This window comes from Hyla sarda, chromosome 5 (assembly GCF_029499605.1).
Source record: "Hyla sarda isolate aHylSar1 chromosome 5, aHylSar1.hap1, whole genome shotgun sequence".
Classification (NCBI taxonomy): Eukaryota; Metazoa; Chordata; class Amphibia; order Anura; family Hylidae; genus Hyla; species Hyla sarda.
In genome coordinates, this window is record NC_079193.1 from 18,515,559 (window position 1) to 18,540,157 (window position 24,599).

Here is a 24,599-nt window from a genome sequence, read left to right on the forward strand (position 1 = left end):
TCATCGTCATCACGTCGCCGTGCACACCGTCCCGTCATCCAATAGGAGCGGCTTGCGTAGTGACATGATGATGGGGACGTGGGAGCGACGATCCCGGGCAGCAGAGACGTAGCGGCGGGGACACCACGGGGACGCGGCGACAGCGATGGAGCGCAACATCCAGGGTAGCGGTGACGAGCGGTCACAGGTCCGGAGCGGCGGGGACAGGTGAGTACAACTTCCTATTCTTTACATTGCACGGATCCCTCAACATACGATGGTTTCAACAAACGATGGTTCATTTGGAACGGATTACCATCGTATGTTGAGGGACCACTGTACAGCCTGATGCCAGAAAGTGCCAGGAACCCCCAGTACTCGGCAAACGTCAGCTTCCGGCATTACATGGACCCTACCCCATTATACTATGTCTAGGGAAAGAAGGATCGAGCATTTTGAATTTCAGTGCCCAATCTTTCTCTTTGCCATGAAAGGTATACGTTCCTAGCCATCAAATATTCACACATATTCTCTGCCAAACCAAGCGTACACGTGTATAGAAAGGTGCGGAGGACGACAGCTATTAAAAGTGTATGGCCGCTTTTAGGATAGTGTTATAAAGGGGATTGCAAATCTCTATAGTCAGGAAGCTACAGAAGAAATACGGTTTTCTTTCTTTTCTTTTTTTTTGTTTTCATCAAACATCAGAAAGATTCTTCAGTATAAATCCTGACAGCCGCGCAGCTTAGACGCGAGCACAATGGATGTGATATCTTATTATTAAAGCAGACACAGTGGCTCGACAGGATCTTAAACAGCGGACATCACGTAGGGGGGTTATTTGTTAAAGGGAATTTCAATGCGGCTCATCGTCGGAATGTCTGACCCTTTGTGTACTTAACTTAGAGGAATATCAGACAGAGATAGTTATTCTTTATTAATGCAGGAATACAACAGCCGTTTCTACAGCGTAGGATCAAAAGAACTTGTGAAAAGTTATTCTAGATATAAACTCTTTAACGGAACCGTTAGAACGTCAAATGATACGGCCGGGAAGACAAGGAAATGATCGTGTCCTGCCAGGAGGAGCAATGGAGCTGCATGGGGTTTTACAATGAATATCAGGCAGGGGGAACCGTACACACTCCACATAGACAAAGCACAGGCCATTCATCACCACTATGGAAGCCATGAACACAACTCAAGCGTCTCGCCTACAGTCATGGGTATGTTTCCCAAATCAGGGGTCCCATACAACACCCCAAAGTGCATGTTATATACTGAAAGAATAAGTACAAAGCCCATGGCCAGTACATTATACCAATGATCAAGATACATGAAGACATTGACCGTTCAACCCATCGAAACTGATGTTCAAGAAACTTCTTCGCAACATGACTAATGTCAACAGGGTCACCAAGAAGGTACAGAAGGTGTCCTCCAAACTCTACAAAGCTTCACTTCTAAAATGAAAGGGCCATATTCAATAAGAAATGATGGGAACACTTGGTCCCAATTGTGGTACCCCCCAAGTGTAAAAACATTGGACCAAGTTATGACCCCCCCCCCCCCCACACCCAACTTATTGCCCCCAACATATTGACCCCCACACGGAGGCCAGAAATCCACTAAATACCATGGACCTAATGGAACAAATGGAATAAAATGTTTCCATTTATTTTATAACAAGTATCTCAGCGTGCTGTAAAGATATACAGTGGTCCCTCAACATACGATGGTAATCCGTTCCAAATGGACCATCGTTTGTTGAAACCATCGTATGTTGAGGGATCCGTTCAATGTAAAGTATAGGACAGTGGTTTATAACCTGCGGACCTCCAGATGTTGCAAAACTACAACACCCAGCATGCCCGGACAGCCAACGGCTGTCCGGGCATGCTGGGAGTTGTAGTTTTGCAACATCTGGAGGTCCGCAGGTTGAAGACCACTGGTATTGGAGGTTATACTCACCTGTCCCCGCCGCTCCGGACCGTCACCGCTGCCCTGGATGTCGCCTTCCATCACTGTCGCCGCGTCCCCAGGGTGTCCCCGATGCTCCGGCAAGGCCTCTGCTTCCCCGGCATCCTCGCTCCCCGTCACCTCCATCACGTCGCTACGTACGCCGCTCCTATTGGATGACGGGACGGCGTGCGTAGCGACATGATGACGACGATGGAGAGCGCCGACGATGCAGGGGATCCTGAAGAGGACGCGCCGGAGCCCCGAGGACAGGTAGGAGACCATCACCGGAGCTCAGGGGGTTACTGTATTACCTTTCCTTATATATCTAGCAAATGTAAATGATAGAAAATAGGATGGAAGTTTAAGAAACACACAAGGTTTTAGGGGGTTTGCCCATATCGTGCACACTCGCCATCACTAGTCCTTAAGCGCCATCTGTTTCATTTCAACACAGCTGCATCACTACATTTTTATTTCAGTAACTGGGTCATGTGATCACTAGTCTGACCCACAGAAAATCACAGTGTTTAATGTGTTAGTGGAAGTCTAGGGTCAGCTGACTTCCTGTATACTACAGGATGACTTAACCACCTATGAGATTCCTCCTGCTAGCTCCCAGCTCTATCTGTATACTGCTGCTGTTATTTCTGTGGGATCAGGATATCTAGTATTTATACACCTCCCCTCCAGCTCTATCTGTAGACTACTACTGCAATCGCTATGGGATCAGGATATTTAGTAGTTCTACACCTCCCCTCTAGCTCTATCTGTATACTGCTTCTGCTATCTCTATGGGATCAGGTTATATATAGTAGTGATAGACCTCATCTCCAGCTCTATCTGTATACTGCTGCTGCTATCTCTATGGAATCAGGATATATAGTGGTTATATACCTCCTCTTTAGCTCTAGCTGTATACTGCTGCTGCTATCTCTACAGCTATTGTACCCCAATTGAGCAAACCATGATATTTTTGAAAATCCAACCAAAATGCAGTAAAAGGTGTGAAAAATGCAGTAAAAATTTAACATTTGAACACAGCCTAATCTTCATTAAAAAAAACTCAATTGGTGAGTATAGGTCAAATCCCTTTCTCTATAATAGTTCTTTAATATTTCTCAAAAAAATTACTTTGAACATTAAAACACATCAAAACTGCACACATAATGTGAACTGTCCCCAACCCACATAAGAGTCTAATCCGTTCACCTGGCTGAACTCCAGTGCCAGCAGCCTAGTTAGATGACCAGGTGCAGTGATGAGACTCCACACCCTCTCTCTGCAAAGCCAGCGGATTCATGGGACAAGTAGGCAGCATTAGGAAATCATTTCACTCCCCAAGCTGTCAATCAAATCCAACCTTTTGTCTGCATAGGTCTCTGCTGCCGCGCACTTCACCGGCTTAAAACTTGTGATCACGGCCGCTCTCAGGAGTGAGACCTGATGCAACATGTCAAAAGTTGCTTTAAATTGCAGAAACGCTTGAAGACATTAAAAAGTCTGGATTTTTGCACCTATTTGGCCAGACCCTGTATGATAGTGGGTTGATGATGGGAGTAGTTGTCCCAGTCATGTTACGTGTTTGAGTCCAGGAAAACACCTGTTGATTTTACTTGAGACCAAGGACGTGCACAGACATTTTGGGGGGCCGGGGCTCAAGTAAAAAAAGGGCACTTCTAATTTAAAAATGTTTGTAAAAACAGGAACCTAAGGCAGTAAGAAACCTCCGGCAGTCATGTCCTCTCAATGGGACCCACATGACCCACACGGAGGTCCCAATCTGTAAGGGCTTTATAGGACAGGTGCATTAAAAGGGCAGGGGCTCAAGCCCCCTTTTGAGTCTGTGTGTGCAATCTGTACAATCATTGGTGATACATTTGTTACTTGGAAGCTATAGAATATGGTCACAATCCTTGTTATATGGGCATAATGCTGGCCCTTGTAGTTCTACTTGAGTTTTGGTATCGCACTAGCTGTATGTCCTAACCATTTGGGCAAACTGTAATGATCTTTCTAGGGGGTTAAATGGGTACTCCCGGCAGCTCGTGACATCTTGCCCCGCCCCCTCATGACATCACGCCCAGCCCCCTCAATGCAAGTCTATGGGAGGGGGCGGGGCTATGATGTCACGAACTCCCGGCGCCGGCTCCAGCGTTCGGAACAGTTTGTTTCAAATGCTGAGCAGCGGAGTACCCCTTTAACTGTGGCAAACTATGTAGACTTCCCTTAGGTCTGCTGTGACGCGTCCCCTTTGGCGCATCCAGGAGAATTCTTCAGAAGGTTCTGGATGGTACTGAATCAGAACCGTAGGCAGAACATCACCCAGTGGAAATGTACAATGAAGTCCAAAATGTGACCACTTACCGCTGTAAGGTTGATTTGGTAATATGCCTATCCTTACTTGGGGGCGTTGCTAGGTAGGGTTGCTACCTTGCCTGTATTTTACCGGCACAGCCGGTATTTTGGCCCCCTGTTGGTATTTTTATATTAAAATGCAATGGCCGGTATTTATCCACCCAATCCTCCAACTACCGGGACATTGCACCATATACTATACCAGTGTTTCCCAACCAGAGCGCCTCAAGCTGTTTCAAAACTACAACTCCCAGCATGCCCGGACAGCCGTTGGCTGTCCGGGCATGCTGGAAGTTGTAGTCTTGCAACAGCTGGAGGCACCCCTGGTTGGGAAACACTGACCTATACTATATACTACTATATAGTCAAACATGCTGGGAGTTGTAGTTTTGCAACAGCTGGAGGCACCCCTGGTTGGGAAACACTGACCTCTGCTATATACTACTATATAGTCCAATATGCTGGGAGTTGTAGTTTTGCAACAACTGGAGGCACCCCTGGTTGGGAAACATTGACCTATACTATATACTACTATATAGTCCAGCATGCTGGGAGTTGTAATTTTGCAACAGCTGGAGGCACCCCTGATTGGGAAACACTGACCTATACTATATACTACTGTATAGTCCAACATGCTGGGAGTTGTTGTTTTCATTTGTGGCAGCTGCTGAGTCACAGGCTATATCAGGGCATGCTGGGAGTTGTAGTTAGTAACTAACTGCAACTCCAAAATTTGCTGAAAAAAAATAAAATAAAAAAAGCGATCAAAAAGTCACATCAAAACAGCAATGGTACTATCAAAAACTACAGATCGGGGAGCAAAAAAATTAGCCCTCATACAGACCCATAAAGGAGAAATAAAAAAGTTATAGGGGTCAAGGGGTCAAAATAGGACAAAATTTCCCCCGCATATGTGTATCCAGTGATGTTACGCATATATATTAATTATGCAAATTAGCATGGCCGGTATTTGTTTTGCAAGAAAGGTGGCAACCCTATTGCTAGGTGACATGGACTTGGCCAGTACTGAAAAATGTGACCTAACTGTAGAGGTGCACTTGATGGTAGCTGCACCTGGGGCTCACCATGTGGCAGACACCTTAAAGGGTTACTTCAATGGGAAGACCTTTTTTTATTTATTTATTTTTTTTTATCAACTGGTGCCAGAAAGTTAATCAGATTTGTAAATTACTTCTATTAAAAAATCTTAATCCATCCAGTACTTATCAGCTGCTGTATACTACACGGAAGTTGTATAGTTACTTTCCGTCTGTCCACAGTGCTCTCTGCTGGCACCTCTGTCCCTGTCAGGAACTGTCCAGAGCAGGATAGGTTTGCTATGGGGATTTGCTTCTACTCTGGACAGTTCCTGACATGTATAGAGGTGTCAGCAGAGAGCATTGTGGTCAGAGATAAAAGAAATTCCAAAAGAAAATAACTTCCTCTGTACTATATAGCAGCTGATAAGTAGTAAATAAAAAAAAATCTGTTTAACTTTCTGTCACTAGTTGATTTAAAATACATTGTTTTCCATTGGTGAACACCTTTAATATAGCAAAAGTTAACCCTCTCTGTGCAACCACCTCAGTGTATACGGTATTTTTCGCCATATAAGATGCACTTTTTCTTCCCCAAAACCGGGGGGGGAAAGTTGGTGCGTCTTATACGGCGAATACCTGCGGCCATCAATGGCCGGGATCCACCGCTAATACAGGACATCACCCATCGTGGTGATGCCCCGTATTAACCCTTCAGACGTGGCGATCAAAGCTGACCGCCGCGTCTGAAGCGAAAATAACACTAACCCGGCTGTTCAGTCGGGCTGTTCGGGACCGCCGCGGTGAAATCGCAGCGTCTCGAACAGCTTACAGGACACCGGGAGGGACCTTACCTGCCTCCTCTGTGTCTTCTCCGTGCTGGGATCCCCTGCGCTCTTCTTCGACGTCATCACGTCGTCGCGCACGCCGTCATCCAATAGGAGCGGCGTGGGTAGCGACGTGATGATGGCGACGGAGAGCGAGGATACCGGGGAAAAAGAAGTCCGGAGCGTCGGGGACACCACAGGGACGGGGCGACAGCGATGGAGCGACATCAAGGGCAGCGGTGACGGGTCCGGAGCGGCGGGGACACGTGAGTACTACCTCCTATACCAGTGGTCTTCAACCTGCGGACCTCCAGATGTTGCAAAACTACAACTCCCAGCATGCCCGGACAGCCAACGGCTGTCCGGGCATGCTGGGAGTTGTAGTTTTGCAACATCTGGAGGTTCGCAGGTTGAAGATCACTGTTGGGTGCAGAATCTTTTTTTTCTAGATTTTGCACCTTTAAATTAGGGTGCGTCTTATATGCCGGTGCGTCCTATAGGGCGAAAAATACGGTACTTACAGAAATATAGTGCAATGCAGACAGTATAAGAACATAGGCTCTCAATACTCCACAATCTCTACAGGATTGCAGGCTCCTGGGCCACTACAGCAGACATTAAAGATGTTGTCTTGTCATGCCAACCCCTTGTAAAGCCAACCTGAGGATCATCTGATCTTTGTAGGTTTGGCTTCTAATGTTACAGCCAATTAGGATCTGATCAATCTGATCCTAAGTGAGTATTCCAAGGATAGGACAATGTTGGTGTTCACTTGAACACTGACCGGTCGGACTCCCACTGTCAGCACGGACTATAAGATCCTTGCCATCTCTTGCTAGGGACTGAATGGCCCCTTTAATTGGCTTGTGAGGCCCAGTTGAGAAGGAGTTAAATGATGCAGAAAAAATAAAGCGAAAAAAGTGTAATAAAGGGTTCTGTCACTTTGTCATAAAACCCTGATCCCCAATGGCTTTTCGTGACATTTTTTCCTGACATTTGTATTTATCACCATAGTGACTGAAGTTACAAGATATTTGTATTTTATTTCAACATTTTTTTTTAAGGGCTGAAAATTCTGCAAATAAATTAGCAGGTTCCATCGAAGGAAAATAATAGTCATTTATAAGACATCGTATTCCTGGGGAGAGCAAGGAACAATTGTAGTCTTTGAATGTTTTAAAGGCGACATAAACTTTGGATAATGTCACCTAAAAGTAATGAGATTGTTACGCCGAGCGCTCCGGGTCCCCGCTCCTCCCCGGAGCACTCACGGCGCCTCTCTCCCTGCAGCGCCCCGGTCAGTCCCGCTGACCGGGAGCGCTGCTCTGACATGGCCGTCGGGGATGCGATTCGCACAGCGGGACGCGCCCGCTCGCGAATCGCATCCCATGTCACTTACCCGTCCCGGTCTCCTGCTGTCATGTGCTGGCGCGCGCGACTCCGCTCTCTAGGGCGCGCGCGCGCCAGCTCTCTGAGACTTAAAGGGCCAGTGCACCAATGATTGGTGCCTGGCCCAATTAGCTTAATTGGCTTCCATCTGCTCCCAGACTATATCTGCTCACTGCCCCTGCACTCCCTTGCCGGATCTTGTTGCCTTGTGCCAGTGATAGCGTTTAGTGTGTCCAAAGCCTGTGTTACCTGAACTTCTGCTATCCATCTTGACTACGAACCTTGCCGCCTGCCCCGACCTTCTGCTACGTCTGACCTTGCCTCTGCCTAGTCCTTCTGTCCCACGCCTTCTCAGCAGTCAGCGAGGTTGAGCCGTTGCTAGTGGATACGACCTGGTTGCTACTGCCGCAGCAAGACCATCCCGCTTTGCGGCGGGCTCTGGTGAACACCAGTAGCCTCTTAGAACCGGTCCACTAGCACGGTCCACGCCAATCCCTCGCTGACACAGAGGATCCACTACCTGTGAGCCGAATCGTGACAGTAGATCCGGCCATGGATCCCGCTGAGGTGTCGCTGCCTAGTCTCGCTGACCTTACCACGGTGGTCGCTCAGCAATCGCAGCAAATTGCCCAACAAGGACAGCAGCTGTCGCAGTTGACCGCCACGTTACAGCAACTTCTGCCTCTGCTACAGCAGCAACCATCTCCTCCGCCAGCTCCTGCACCTCCTCCGCAGCGAGTGGCCGCTCCTAGCCTCCGCTTGTCCCTGCCGGACAAATTTGATGGGGACTCTAGACTCTGCCGTGGATTTTTGTCTCAGTGTTCCCTGCATATGGAGATGTTGTCGGACTTGTTTCCTACAGAACGGTCTAAGGTGGCGTTCGTAGTGAGCCTTCTTTCAGGAAAGGCCTTGTCTTGGGCCACACCGCTCTGGGACCGCAATGATCCTGCCACAGCCACAGTCCAGTCCTTCTTCGCTGAGGTCCGTAGTGTCTTCGAGGAGCCAGCCCGAGCTTCTTCTGCCGAGACTGCCCTGCTGAACCTGGTCCAGGGTAATTCTTCAGTGGGCGAGTACGCCATCCAATTTCGTACTCTTGCTTCCGAATTATCATGGAATAACGAGGCTCTCTGCGCGACCTTTAAAAAAGGCCTATCCAGTCGCATCAAGGATGTGCTGGCCGCACGAGAGATTCCTGCCAACCTGCAAGAACTTATCCATTTGGCCACCCGCATTGACATGCGTTTTTCTGAGAGACATCAAGAGCTCCGCCAGGAAAAAGACTTAGATCTCTGGGCACCTCTCCCACAGCATCCTTTGCAACCTACGCCTGGGCCTCCCGCCGAGGAGGCCATGCAAGTGGATGGGTCTCGCCTGACCCAGGAAGAGAGGAATCGCCGTAGGGAAGAAAATCTTTGTCTGTACTGTGCCAGTACCGAGCATTTCTTGGTGGATTGCCCTATTCGTCCTCCACGTCTGGGAAACGCACGCACGCACCCAGCTCACGTGGGTGTGGCGTCTCTTGGTTCTAAGTCTGCTTCTCCACGTCTCACGGTGCCCGTGCGGATTTTTCCTTCAGCCAACTCCTCCCTCTCAGCCGTGGCCTGCTTGGACTCTGGTGCCTCTGGGAATTTTATTCTGGATTCTCTGGTGAATAAATTCCGCATCCCGGTGACCCGTCTCGTCAAACCGCTCTACATTTCCGCGGTCAACGGAGTCAGATTGGATTGCACCGTGCGTTACCGCACAGAACCCCTCCTGATGTGTACTGGACCCCATCGCGAAGTGATTGAGCTCTTCGTCCTCCCCAACTGTACCTCTGAGGTCCTCCTCGGTCTGCCATGGCTCCGGCTTCATTCTCCCACCCTTGACTGGACCACCGGGGAGATCAAGAACTGGGACTCTGCCTGCCATAAGAAGTGCCTCTCCCCCCCTCCCAGTCCCGTCAGGCAAGCCTCAGTGCCTCCTCATGGCCCCCGTCCTGGTGTCATCCTGCCCCGTGCCAAGCTTCACCCTCTGCCCTCCCTCCCCATTCCCACTCCTGTTGTACGGCCTGCCTTTGAGGAAACCCTTCAATCATTCCCGGTGTCCTCATCCCTTGGGAAGCAGTTACCGCACAAAGAAAGGGGGAGACCTAAGGGGGGGGTACTGTTACGCCGAGCGCTCCGGGTCCCCGCTCCTCCCCGGAGCGCTCACGGCGCCTCTCTCCCTGCAGCGCCCCGGTCAGTCCCGCTGACCGGGAGCGCTGCTCTGACATGGCCGTCGGGGATGCGATTCGCACAGCGGGACGCGTCCGCTCGCGAATCGCATCCCATGTCACTTACCCGTCCCGGTCTCCTGCTGTCATGTGCTGGCGCGCGCGACTCCGCTCTCTAGGGCGCGCGCGCGCCAGCTCTCTGAGACTTAAAGGGCCAGTGCACCAATGATTGGTGCCTGGCCCAATTAGCTTAATTGGCTTCCATCTGCTCCCAGACTATATCTGCTCACTGCCCCTGCACTCCCTTGCCGGATCTTGTTGCCTTGTGCCAGTGATAGCGTTTAGTGTGTCCAAAGCCTGTGTTACCTGAACTTCTGCTATCCATCTTGACTACGAACCTTGCCGCCTGCCCCGACCTTCTGCTACGTCTGACCTTGCCTCTGCCTAGTCCTTCTGTCCCACGCCTTCTCAGCAGTCAGCGAGGTTGAGCCGTTGCTAGTGGATACGACCTGGTTGCTACTGCCGCAGCAAGACCATCCCGCTTTGCGGCGGGCTCTGGTGAACACCAGTAGCCTCTTAGAACCGGTCCACTAGCACGGTCCACGCCAATCCCTCGCTGACACAGAGGATCCACTACCTGTGAGCCGAATCGTGACAGAGATTTCTATGTTTATAAGCTGTTGACTATGAAGCCTATTAAGTCAGGAAGGGGTTTAGAGTGACTATCATGATAGGGGGGCAGGGAGAAGTGAGCCCAAACTGTCCCGACAACCACTGTCCTTTCCTATTGCCCATCCGCCCTAAACGACGAATCGACAACCACGAGGACGGTGCCTATAGTGCCTTAAAGTGCATGGGCGTAAGAGTCAAACAAAACAAAACAAACTGGAAATGTCGGGAAACAAGTCAGGAACATAACGGGAATGCTACAAAGCTACAAACATATATTTCCCATCAAGATATAGCATACTAACAAACAATACAAGAACCAGGATAAAGATTAACAGCAGATATGATAATATAACAAGACTAGATATTAGGATAAGAATACAGCAGAAAAAACCAGGAGATGCAGGGGATGAACAGGTTAACTGAAAGTCAAAACACTAAACGGGTCAGGAATGCAAGAGCACTGTTCACACTGGACTCAGAATAAGGAACACAATGGAAACTCCACTCCAATCATGGAGGGACAACAATACTAAAGCCAAATAGTCTCCTAGCTAGCGGGCACACTCACCAGTGTGATCAGAATACTGGCCTAGGAGAAAACAAAAATCCTAACTACAAGCAAACACGGGTGCAGACACCAAACTCACTTTCTCCTAGATAGACAGATTGGCACAAGGCTCAGAACATGATTCTATCCTAGGAGATCCAGGATCAAAAAAGGTCAAAACAGGACTGACATGAATAATACAAGAATACTAAAACCTGATAAAGGTACTAAAACAAAGCAGGCTAAAATCTATATATCAGACAGGACAGATAACCATGGTTAAAACTCAGGATGCATGCGCTCAGAAAGACATAGTGAACATAACAAAAAAAATGGTAAGAGTAACAGGTGTAATTACCACCACAGAGCAGCACCTGAATTGAGTTATGCTGGTGTTGCTGGCTGAGGCGGTTCAGTAAATGGTTCAGATAGTGGCAGGCAGAGCGGCACCCCCATCAAGAGGGCATTCTAGGCAGCTGCCTATTTTGCCTATAGGCAGAGCCGACCCTGAACATAAGGAACCTCCACTCCATAGTGGCCAATCCCCCTCTGCCCCCAAAGAAAACACCTGAATGAGAGGGTCGTTGAATGGAATTCTGCATAGTTGCATATGTGAAGAGGCCCAGATGCCATAGATCTTGCCTAGCAGATAGTCCTCCGCCGGTACCTGCTGCAGAGCTGGCTGGAGATCTTCATTGCTAATTCAGTGAATGATGAGATTTGACTAAACACAAGGAAGAAATTCTGCAGCATAAGCAGCGGCGTGGCATTTGCCACAGCAGTATTTTCCCTGTGATAGCATTTATATGAATTCTTTCCATTTAATCAAGGATTCTATTGCCTTCTAATACGAGATGGTGATTGATGGGCCCTGCGCCTGCAGATGGCGGCTTCTTCTTAAACACATGCAGAGATTTATTACTAAGTTTGCAGCTGTAAATTAACTACTTTGTTTTAATGGTTGGAAAAAATGCAATATGCTCCTATTTCAAGCCTCACAATAGAGGGTGTCTGTGCCTCGGGGTGTAACTAGAAGGGGTGCAGAGGCTGCAGGTGCATCTGGGTCCTAGTGCCTCATAGGGCCCCAAGCCGTATACGTAGACACTGATATATTAAATGGTTCATGGCTGTGGTTCAGGTTATATATATATCTTTGATTTGTATTGTTTGTGTTTGTAACTATTTGTATATGTATCGCTGTGTGTAAGAATCTGTTTATGTGTGTTTAATAACAATAAGTGTCTGTATGTGCGGGCATGTATCTAATTATGTGTATATGTATGTATATGTGTGCATGTATCTAATTATGTGTATATGTATGTATATGTATGTATATGTGTGCATGTATCTAATTATGTGTATATGTATGTATATGTGTGCATGTATCTATGTGTATATGTATGTATATGTGTGCATGTATCTAATTATGTGTATATGTATGTATATGTGTGCATGTATCTATGTGTATATGTATGTATATGTGTGCATGTATCTATGTGTATATGTATGTATATGTGTGCATGTATCTAATTATGTGTATATGTATGTATATGTGTGCATGTATCTATGTGTATATGTATGTATATGTGTGCATGTATCTATTTATGTGTATATGTATGTATATGTGTGCTTGTATCTAATTATGTGTATATGTATGTATATGTGTGCATGTATCTGTTTATGTGTATATGTATGTATATGTGTGTATGTATCTATGTGTGCTTGTATCTATTTCTGTGTATATGTATGTACAGTGGTCCCTCAAGTTACAATATTAATAGGTCCAGGACGATCATTGTATGTTGAAACCATTGTATGTTGAGACCATAACTCTATGGAAACCTGGTAAACCTGGTAATTGGTTCTGAAGCCACCAAAATGTCATCCAAAAATAGGGAAAAGGGAGGATTAAAGAAAAATAAGTAGAAAACTAATATAGATAAAGAAAGTCCTTACATATAAAAGTAAGAAGGATCTGCTGGAGCTGTAATCACTGTCTATATCAGTGTTTCCCAAGCAGGGAGCCTCCAGCTGTTGCAAAACTACAACTCCCAGCATGCCCGGACAACCATTGGATTGTGTGGAACCATAGATCTGAAGAAGGGGAAACAATGGCCCTCATTTACTATTCTAAACCCGACCTCTTTTGTCTGGGTTTTTTGTCGCATCTTTGTGCGCCAGTCTGCGACACGATGCAACATTTTTTCCCGACGGACCCGATGTGGATTCTCCCAAACCCGAAAAAGGGGCGTTACCCGACATTTCTGAGCTTTCCCACGTATTTATAAAGGTTTACAACCCGAATTTGTTGAATTGTTGTGGATTTTTTCCCGACAGCTCAGAGGAGTTGGAAACCAAAACCAACAAAACCCACGTGCAACAAACAGGATGCGACATAATAATAAATATCAGGGGAAAAAAGCAGTCGGGTAAGAAAGCAACATAGACTTACAACCCGATTTTCTTAGTAAATGAGGGCCAATATGTCTGCTGCACTGAAAGTTCTGAAAGAGCTCAGTGGTCTCCATGGGGGAGATTTATCAAAACCTGTGGAGAGGCAAAGTTGACCAGTTGCCCATAGCAACCAATCAGATTGCTTCTTTCATTTTTCACAGGCCTTGTTAAGAATGAAAGAAGCGAGCTGATTGGTTGCTATGGGCAACTGGGCAACTTTGCCTCTCCACAGGTTTTGATAAATCTCCCCCCATATTCTTACAAGGACAAAGAAGGAACAAGCAGGACTCTTCCTAGAGCGCTCTGGACCTCAGACTGGTTGAAGCTTAATCATCCAACAAGACAATGGGGGGGGAGGGGGTGTATAAACCCTGTACTCCATTATTTTGGTTGTAGTTTGTCTCTATTTTTTTGGATGCAGTTGTTTTTAGAGACAAAATTTTGTGACAAACCAAATAGAAAATTTTTTGGGAAGTTGAAATCATGTTGCGCAGCTTGCGCTCAGGAATTTATGATTTGCGACTTTTCAGTTTGTCGCATATTCTACACCAGTCCTCAGTTGGCTTAGAAACGGACTGTGGACAGCATTATTAAAAAGTCGCACATTTGTCGCACGGGTTAAAAAGTCGCCCAAAAAGTCTCCACCATACAAAGTGGAGTATTGAAGTAAGAAATGTGATCAGCACCAGATTCATTACATGCCTTGCATAATGTAATACATTTGGTGCAGGTACACAGCTTCCACCGCGTGAATTAATGGAGTACTCCGGGATGGGAAAATTGCCCGTCATACTGCCGGCAGTAAAAAAAATAAAGAGGTATATACCTTCCGTCGCTCCCCCGGTGCCTCCGGTAACCGTCTCCAGTCTCCGCCGCTATCCTCTTCCTGGTTGCTGGTGGTCGGCGAGTCCTACTGCACTCAGCCAATCACTGGCCGCAGCGATGTCCCGCCTCAGCCGGCGATAGGCTGAGCGGCAGTGTGACATTTTCGGCGAGTCATACTGCACTCAGCACCTGCTGCCGGGCCGAAACGGCACACTGCCGCTCAGCCTATCGCCGGCCGAGGCCAGTGATTGGCTGAGTGCAGTATGACTCGCCGACCACCGGCAACCAGAAAGAGGATCGCGGCGGAGACCGGAGTGGGTTACCGGGGGCACTGGGGGAGCGACGGAAAGTATATACCGGTGTACTCTTTTAATGGAGTAAAAAGACGTTCCCCACCTCCAATTTTCATGAATACCCCCCCCCCCTAATGACCCTAAGCACACAGCAGAGACAACACAGGAACGGCTTAGTGATAACTCTGTGAATGTCCTTGAGTGACCCCAATGGAACATCTCTGGAGAGACCTGAAAATGGCTTCCACCGATTGTCCACATAAACCTGACCGAGCTTGAGAGGATCTACAGAGAAGAATGACAGAAAATCCCCAAATCCAGGTGTGTAAACCTTGTGCCCAAGAAGACCTGAGGCCGGAATCACTGCCAAAGGGGCTTTAACTAAGTTTTGAGTAAAGGGTATGAATACTTATGTCATTGCAAAATTTTGGTTTTTCCTTTTCAATGAAATAGTGAGGATTTGTAACATTCTCTGATCATTTTCGGGGAGATTTATCAAAACCTGTCCAGAGGAAAAGTTGCTGAGTTGCCCATAGCAACCAATCAGATTGCTTCTTTCATTTTGCAGAGGCCTTGTTAAAAATGAAAGAAGCAACCTGATTGGTTGCTATGGGCAACTGGGCAACTTTTCCTCTGCACAGTTTTTGATAAATCTCCTCCTTTGTCAGTATGGGGCAGAATGATGTCCAGAGGAAAAGTTGCTGAGTTGCCCATAGCAACCAATCAGATCTCTTCTTTCATTTTTCAGAGGCCCTTTCAAAAATGAAAGAAGCGATCTGATTGGTTGCTATGGGCATCTTAACAACTTTTTCTCTGGACGGGTTTTGATAAATCTCCCCTATTATACTTACCAACTTTGTACCCCAAACTACGAGACTTACCTAAACCATATGGGGGGGGGGGGGAGATCAAAACTTGTGCAGAGGAAGAGTGATGTACTTGCCATAGCAACCAATCAGATCGCTTCTTTCATTTTCCACAGGCCTCTTTAAAAATGAAAGAAGCGATCTGATTGGTTGCCATGGGCAACTGCACCACACTTCCTCTACGCAGGTTTTGATAAATCTTATCCCCCCCATGTCCCCATTCTGCACATTTTATTATCGCCATATTACCTTTTCTCCCTTATAAAGATGTTCACACATATCAGTAATGAAATATTGCATCAAAAAGATTTCTTTCTACATGAACTGAGCTGCAATACCAGACCCAGCCCAAGAGCGGAAGGGGAGCTGTTTCTCAAGTTGGAGATATGCTGCGGCGCCCAGCACCTGTTGCTGAGTTGCCCATAGCAACCAATCAGATCGTTCCTTTCATTTTTCAGGGGCCTTTTCAAAAATGAAAGTAGAAAGCTGATTGGTTGCTATGGGCAACGCAGCAACTTTTGATAAATCTCTCCCGTTATTTTCAGCAGTCTGACGCCATTGATGACCAAGGTGCAGAGGGGTCCAACCTGCGGCCCTCCAGCTGCTGCAAAACTACAACACCCAGCATGCCCGGACAGCCAACGGCTGTCTGGGCATGCTGGGCATTGTAGTTTTGCAACCCTGTAAGGCTGGGTTCACGCTACGTTTTTGCCATACTGTTTTCAATCCGTTTTTCTAAAGAAAACCGTATGGCAAAAAAACGGATGAAACAGTATTGAAAAAAGTAAACCGTATGCGTTTATAAACAGTATACTGTTTTTAAAAGTGCATACACTTCCGTCAGTTTTTATAGAAAAAAACCCATACATTTTTGAAAATTTTGTCCATTTTTAATGGGAGGGGTCTTGGGTGGGGACTTTAGGATTCAAATGCGCATGTGCAAAGTAAAAACATATACGTTTTTCCCGTATGGAACCGTATACATGTGCGTTTCCTATTGACGTCCATGTTAAAATAAAACGTATGCGGTTGCAGTACGGTTTTTAAACCGGAGTCAAAACCGTGGTTGACCACAATTTTGTCTCCGGTTTAAAAACCGTACTGCAACCGCATACGTTTTTTTTAACATGGACGTCAATGGGAAACGCACATGTATACGGTTCCATACGGGAAAAACGTATACGTTTTACTTTGCACATGCGCATTTGAATCCTAAAGTCCCCACCCAAGACCCCTCCCATTAAAAATGGACAAAATTTTCAAAAACGTATGGGTTTTTTTTCTATAAAAACTGACGGAACTGTATGCACTTTTAAAAACAGTATACTGTTTAAAAACGCATACGGTTTACTTTTTCCCATACTGTTCCATTCGTTTTTTTGCCATACGGTTTTCTTTAGAAAAACGGATTGAAAACAGTATGGCAAAAACGTAGTGTGAACCCAGTTTAAGGCTGCTTTCACACTATAAAATGTATCTGTTTTAAAGATCCGTTTGAAGTTCCATTATAAAAAAACTGAAAATCGTCCATTACGAAATCCCATACGGCCGTTAGTAAGTCCCATTATAGTCTATGGGATTTTTACATTATTCGTTTTAACCCCTTCTAGCCCGTTATTAATAACGCATGCATGCACTATTTCTCCCGTCACAAAATAACGTCCCGTTATTAATAACGGGCTAAAATGGATAATCTAAAAATCCCATAGACTATAATGGGATTTTCTTACGGACGATTTCCAGGTTGTTTTTTAATAACGGAACTTCAAACGGATCTTTAAAACGGATACATTTTATAGGGTGAAAGCAGCCTAATAGTTTAGCAATAAGCAGAGGAGTAATCATTAGCAGAGCTGACGCCGTTCACTTGGCAAGCGATAAACTTCCAAGGACCTTGTCGCACTTTGGCGAATTTACGGCATTAACCTGAGACCCCGAATTTGCCGGCGACATAGCGAGAAGTCAATTCTGGGGAATAATTCCTGAAGATCGTCTCCAATCTTCGGCTGCACCGACGCTTCTCGCTTTGTGTACAAACAATGCCGGCTGGAGCAGTAACAACAGATATTGCGCTGGCGGCTAAAGGGCCGCGGCGGCTCAGCCTGTGGTCTTGTGCCTCATTACACCGTCTGCCAGTGTATTATAACCGTCTAATGAACAGACCTTTGTGTCTCATTACTTACTGCTCGCAACATTGATTTGTCATTTTGTGTTCATTGCTTTATCTCTTTTATTCTCCCACCATGTTGTTTGACGGATGTATAATTATAGCCGTGCTCCAGGTGACGGTAGAACTTAATTATAATTGTTGCCGTTCGCGCGGCGTTATCGGGCCCGAGAAAGCCGAGCGTACAGGCAAATGAGAAGGGGGAATAGGATTAACCCCTTTAAGGGGCTTTGCAAAATGATTGGTATTGATGGTCTATCCTCAAAGAGAGTTATTGGAGGATCAAGGGTAATCGGCTATGTTAGGAAGCCCCATAGAAAATGGATGGAGCGGTGGTCAGTTATGCGCATTACCACTCGGTTCACTTGGGGGGCACAATTGACCTTGCAATGGTGGTGGTCCCAGTGGTTAGACAGGGGGAACAGCTGGCACTGCATTAATCTAAAGAATAGAAGAACCCCTCCCCACCCAGATCTGTATACTGCTGCTAGTCGTTATCCACCTCCTCTCCAGCTCTATCTGTATACTGCTGCTGCTATCTCTATGAGATCAGGATATATACCACAGTAGTTATACACCTTCCCCACAGCTCTATCTGTATACTACTGCTATCTTTATGGGAAAAGTATATACAGTAGTTATACACCTCCCCTCCAGCTCTATCTGTATACTGCTGCTGCTATCTCTATGGGATCAGGATATATACCGTAATAGTTATATACCTTCCCCCATCTCTATCTGTATACTACTGCTATCTTCATGAGAATAGGATATAAAGTAGTTATATACCTCCCCTCCAGCTCTATCTGTATACTGCTCCTGCTGTTTCTATGGCATCAGGATATATAGTAGTAATACACCTCCTCTCCAGATCTATCTGTATACTGCTGCTATCTCTATGGAATCAGTATATATAGTAGTAATACACCTCCCCTCCAGCTCTATCTGTATACTACTGCTGCTATTTCTATGTGATCTGGATATATAGTAGTTATACACCTCCCCTCCAGCTCTATCTTTATACTGCTATCTCTATGGGATCAGGATATATAGTAGTTTTACCCCTCCTTCCCAGCTCTATCTGTATACTGCTGCTGCCATCTCTATAAGAGCAGGATAAATTGTAGTTATACGCCCCCAGGTGACGATAGAACTTAATTATAATTGTTGCACGGCGTTATCGGGCCGAGGAAGCCGAGCGTACAGGCAAATGAGAAGGGGGAATAGATTTTCCCCTTTAAGGGGTTTTGCAAAATGATTGGTATTGATGGTCTATCCTCAAAGAGGGTTATTGGAGGATTAAGGGTAATCGGCTATGTTAGGAAACCCCATTGAAAATGGATGGAGCGGTGGTCAGGTATGCGCATTACCACTCGGTTCACTTGGGGGGCACAATTGACCTTGTAATGGTGGTGGTCCCAGTGCTTAGCCAAGAGGGTACAGTTGGCAATGCATTAAAGGAGTACTCCAGCGCAAAATAACTTATCCCCTATCCAAAGGATAGAGGATAAGTTATAGATTGCGGGGGGTCCGAGCGCTGGGCCCCCCCGGGATCTCCTGGACAGGGCCGCGGCAGTCTGCAGGAAGTGAAGTTTCGTCCCCAGCAGAAAGCTGCGGCAGACACTCCCCCTCCATGTATCTCTATGAGATTCATGGAGGGGGCATGTCGGCCGCCGCGTTATGCGGGGACGGAACACTACCTTTCCTGTATATTGCCGCGGCCCCGTACCGAAGATCGCGGGGGCCCCAGCGCTCGGACCCCCCGCGATCTATAACTTCGGATAGGGGATAAGTTATTTTGCACTATAGATGTCCTTTAATCTAGAGAATAAAATAACCCCTCCCCACCCAGATCTGTATACTGCTGCTATTTATTATGGGAAAAGGATATAAAGTCATTATCCACCTCCTCTCCAGCTCTATCTGTATACTGCTGCTGCTATCTCTATGGGATCAGGATATATACCGTAGTAGTTATACACCTTCCTCACAGATCTATCTGTATACTACTGCTATCTTTATGGGAAAAATATATAAAGTAGTTATACACCTCTCCTCCAGCTCTAACTGTATACTGCTGCTGCTATTTCAATGGGATCAGGATATATAGAGTAGTTATACATCCCCCTGCTCTATCTGTATACTGCTGCTATCTTTCTGGGAAAACGATATGAAGTAGTTATACACCTCCCCTCCAGCTCTATCTGTATACTGCTCCTGCTATTTCTATGGGATCAGGATATATAGTAGTAATACACCTCCTCTCCAACTCCATCTGTATACTGCTGCTTTCTCTATGAGATCAGGATATATAGTAGTTATACACCTCCCCCCCCCCCCCAGCTCTATCTGTATACTACTGCTATCTCTATGGGATCAGGGTATATAGTAGTTATACACCTCATCTCCAGCTCTATCTGTATACTGCTGCTGGCATCTCTATAAGAGCAGGATAAATGGTAGTTTTACTCCCCCAGCTATATATGTATACTGCTGCTATCTTTATGGGAAAAGGATATAAAGTAGTTCTACACCTCCGCTCCAGCTCTATCTGTATACTGCTGCTATCTTTATGGGAAAAGGATATAAAGTAGTTATACACCTCCCCTCCAGCTCTATCTGTATACTGCTCCTGTCTCTATGAGATCAGGATATATATATTAGTTATACACCTCCCCTCCAACTCTATCTGAATACTGCTGCTTTCTCTATGAGATCAGGATATATATATTAGTTATACACCTCCCCTCTACTGGTATACTGCTGCTGCTATCGCTATCTCTGTTGTAAAACTACAACTGTCCGGGCATGCTGGGAGTTGTAGTTTTGCAACAGCTGGGGGCACACTGGTTGGAGAATACTGCTCTACATAATAGCCTATGCGGCACTATAGTATAACAGCAAAAAATACATAAATAAATCACAGTAAGTAGAAAATGCTTATAGACTCTTCCATACACACTAATTCTATAGACTTTTCCGGAATTTTGGTTTCCCCCTTTTATCCCATAGTCCTCTCTTTAATGGATTTTCTAGATCAGTGTTTCCCAAGCAGGGTGCCTCCAGCTGTTGCAAAACTACAACTCCCAGCATGCCCGGACAGCCTTCGGCTGTCCGGGCATGCTGGGAGTTGTAGTTTTGCAACAGCTGGAGGCACCCTGCTTGGGAAACACTGCTCTAGATAGACGTAGATCATTTTACATTCCCGTCTGTGTCTTTATTTTTTTCCCCCTGAAGCTAACTGAAGAGCAATCTGTCGGGCAGCATATAAAATACAGGATCCAATCTAGATTCATGCGGCCGATTTCTGATCTTTTCCTCCACGTTGCTCTGTTTGCTCGAACACGGCCATAGGAGTTGTAGCGGTGGCGGTAGAGGGGGTATATCTGTATCCTGCTGCTATCTTTCTGGGAAAACTATATAAAGTAGTTATACACCTCCCTTCCAGCTCTATCTGTATACTGCTCCTGCTATTTCTATGGGATCAGGATATATAGTAGTAATACAACTCCTCTCCAACTCCATCTGTATACTGCTGCTTTCTCTATGAGATCAGGATATATAGTAGTTATACACCTCCCCCCCCCCAGCTCTATCTGTATACTACTGCTATCTCTATGGGATCAGGGTATATAGTAGTTATACCCCTCCTCTCCAGCTCTATCTGTATACTGCTGCTGCCATCTCTATAAGAGCAGGATAATTGGTAGTTTTACTCCCCCAGCTATATATGTATACTGCTGCTATCTTTATGGGAAAAGGATATAAAGTAGTTCTACACCTCCGCTCCAGCTCTATCTGTATACTGCTGCTATCTTTATGAGATCAGGATATATAGTAGTTATACCCCTCTTCTCCAGCTCTATCTGTATACTGCTGCTATCTTTATGAGATCAGGATATATAGTAGTTATACACCTCCACTCCAGCTCTATCTCTATACTGCTGCTGTCTCTATGAGATCAGGATATATATATTAGTTATACACCTCCCCTCCAGCTCTACTGGTATACTGCTGCTGCTACCGCTATCGCTGTTGTAAAACTACAACTGTCCGGGCATGCTGGCAGTTGTAGTTTTGCAACAGCTGGAGGCACTCTGGTTGGGAAATACTGCTCTACATAACAGCCTATGCGGCACTATATCAGCAAAAAAAAAAAATAATAAATAAATAAATCAAAGGATGTTCTTCAAGTAGAAAATGCTTATAGACTATTCCATACACACTAATTTTATAGACATTTTTTGGGAATTTTTGTTTCCCCCCCCCCCCCCCCCCCCCGCCCCTTTTATCTCATAGTCCTCTCTTTGATAGATTTTCTAGATCAGTGTTTCCCAAGCAGGGTGCCTCCAGCTGTTGCAAAACTACAACTCCCAGCATTCCCGGACAGCCGAAGGCTGTCCGGGCATGCTGGGAGTTGTAGTTTTGCAACAGCTGGAGGCACCCTGCTTGGGAAACACTGCTCTAGATAGACGTAGATCATTTCACATTCCCCTCTGTGTCATTTTTTTTTCCCCCTGAAGCTAACTGAAGAGCAATCTGTCGGGCAGCATATAAAATACAGGATCCAATCTAGATTCATGCGGCCGATTTCTGATCTTTTCCTCCACGTTGCTCTGTTTGCTCGAACACGGCCATAGGAGTTGTGGCGGTAGAGAGGGGGGGGGTGATGTGGCGCTTTCTTAATCTCTTTCCGCACCACTTATTCTCATCATTCCAATTCTCCCCGCATAAATTATCTTTATCTGTATGAGTAAATATATGATTTTCAAGCATGGAAAGAGGAAGAAGAAAAAAAACGGATTTTTTTTTTTTTTTTTTAAAGGCCGACGGGTACCATCCTGTGCTCCGCCGCGCGTCTCTCTACTTCAGCGGCTGATATCGTTTGGAATTAATATAGCTTATATCCATTAACCCCTTGCTGGAGGCCGTCCCTGGCATTACCGCGAAAAAACGCATTTACAGCCCCTCGGGCGCCAAAAAGGATTTAAGTAGAAATACAGCGAGACTTCATTGAAGTAAAAATGATGGCACCTCAGCCCCGGTGACTCCACATCCGTCTTCTCTAACCGATCTGACACATTTATTTTTATTGCTATTATATTTGTTTGTTTTTTGCCTTTTTTTTTTTTCATTTTTTTTTACTTATTTTTCGGTTTTAACAAGATGTTAGAATCTAGAAACAGTGAAAATACTGGAGGGAGATAAAAAGGGGGGGAATGGGGGGGGGGAGAGGCGCTATGATTATTGCAACCAACATGATGGAAACATTGTAACCTGAGGGGACGGTAAAGGCGAATCCGTAAAAAAATAAAAAAACAGGCGAAAAGCTAAACTATTATAGAAGCTGCTGTCTTGGTGTATGAGACCATGGAGACTCAGGTAGGAAAGCGCCGGCTTGGGACTTAAACGTATTCCCGTTTTCTGGCGCAGTAATTCCCAACTAAGGCTGCGATCCACGCGGAATTAAGAATTAATTTTTTGCGCAGAATTCCACATAAATTTATTGCCCATTAACTTTAATGGGATTCCGCAATGTCGTTCACACAGCAGAATTTCTGCCGCAGAACGATTAATGCGGAAATTGCGATTTCCGCGGTCTGAAAGAATATAAGTCTGGTCTTTGCGCGGAAGTTGCACCTTAGTAACATTATGTGCCTATCTTTATAAGTGTACTGAGGCAGGGTTGGTGCAAGGATGTTTGCCACCCTAGGCAAAAGCTAATTTTGCCGCCCATTGACCCCGCCCATTGGCTCCACCCTTTACACGCCCCACCTTACTAGTGGGGTGACACACTGTAACAAACCTCCTCCTCATGTAATCTCCTTACTAGTGGGGTGACACACTGTAACAAACCTCCTCCTCATGTAATCTCCCTACTACTGTGGTGACACAATGTAATGGACCCCCTCCTCATGTAACCGCCTTACTACTGGCGTGACACACTGTAACAAACCTCCTCCTCATGTAATCACCTTACTAGTGGGGTGACACACTGTAACAAACCTCCTCCTCATCTAATCACCTTACTAGTGGGGTGACACACTGTAACAAACCTCCTCCTCATCTAATCTCCTTACTACTGTGGTGACACAATGTAATGGGCCCCCTCCTCATGTAACCGCCTTACTACTGGGATGATACACTGTAACAAACCCTCTCCTCATATAATCTCCTTACTACTGGGGTGACACACTGTAACAAACCTCCTCCTCATGTAATCTCCTTACTACTGGGGTGACACACTGTAACAAACCCCCTCCTCATATAATCTCCTTACTACTGGGGTGACACACTGTAACAAACCCCCTCCTCATGTAATCACCTTACTACTGGGTTGACACACTGTAACAAATCTTCCCCTTATGTAATCTCCTTACTACTGGGGTGACACACTGTAACAAACCTCCTCCTCATGTAATCACCTTACTACTGGGGTGACACACTGTAACAAACCTCCTCCTCATGTAATCACCTTACTACTGGGGTGACACACTGTAACAAACCTTCCCCTCATGTACTCTCCTTACTACTGGGGTGAAACACTGTAACAAACCTTCCCCTCATGTAATCTCCTTACTACTGGGGTGACACACTGTAACAAACCTTCCCCTCATGTAATCTCCTAACTACTGGGGTGACACACTGTAACAAACCCCTCTTCACGCGACGATGGTTCTGGCTGGGCCGTTGCTTCGGATAAGCGGCGGGTGCTTAAGATGCTGGCTGGCAGCTAACTTTCTTGCAACGGGCAGAGGGCGTCCCCATCAAGAGCGCGCTCTAGGCCGCTGCCTATTTTGCCTATAGGCAGAACCGGCCCTGTACTTATGAATCCTGCAAAATTCTGAGGCTATGTTCACACGTTGGGATTTCCATGCCTGATTCAGCATGGGAATCTGGCACGGAGATTCCGCTGCAGCAGAGTCCTGTTGAATTCAATGGGATTCTGCTGCTCTGTGCACATGGTGGAATTTCCGTGCCAGATGTTTCCGGCATGGATATTTCATTTTCCGTGTCCACACAAAGAATGAA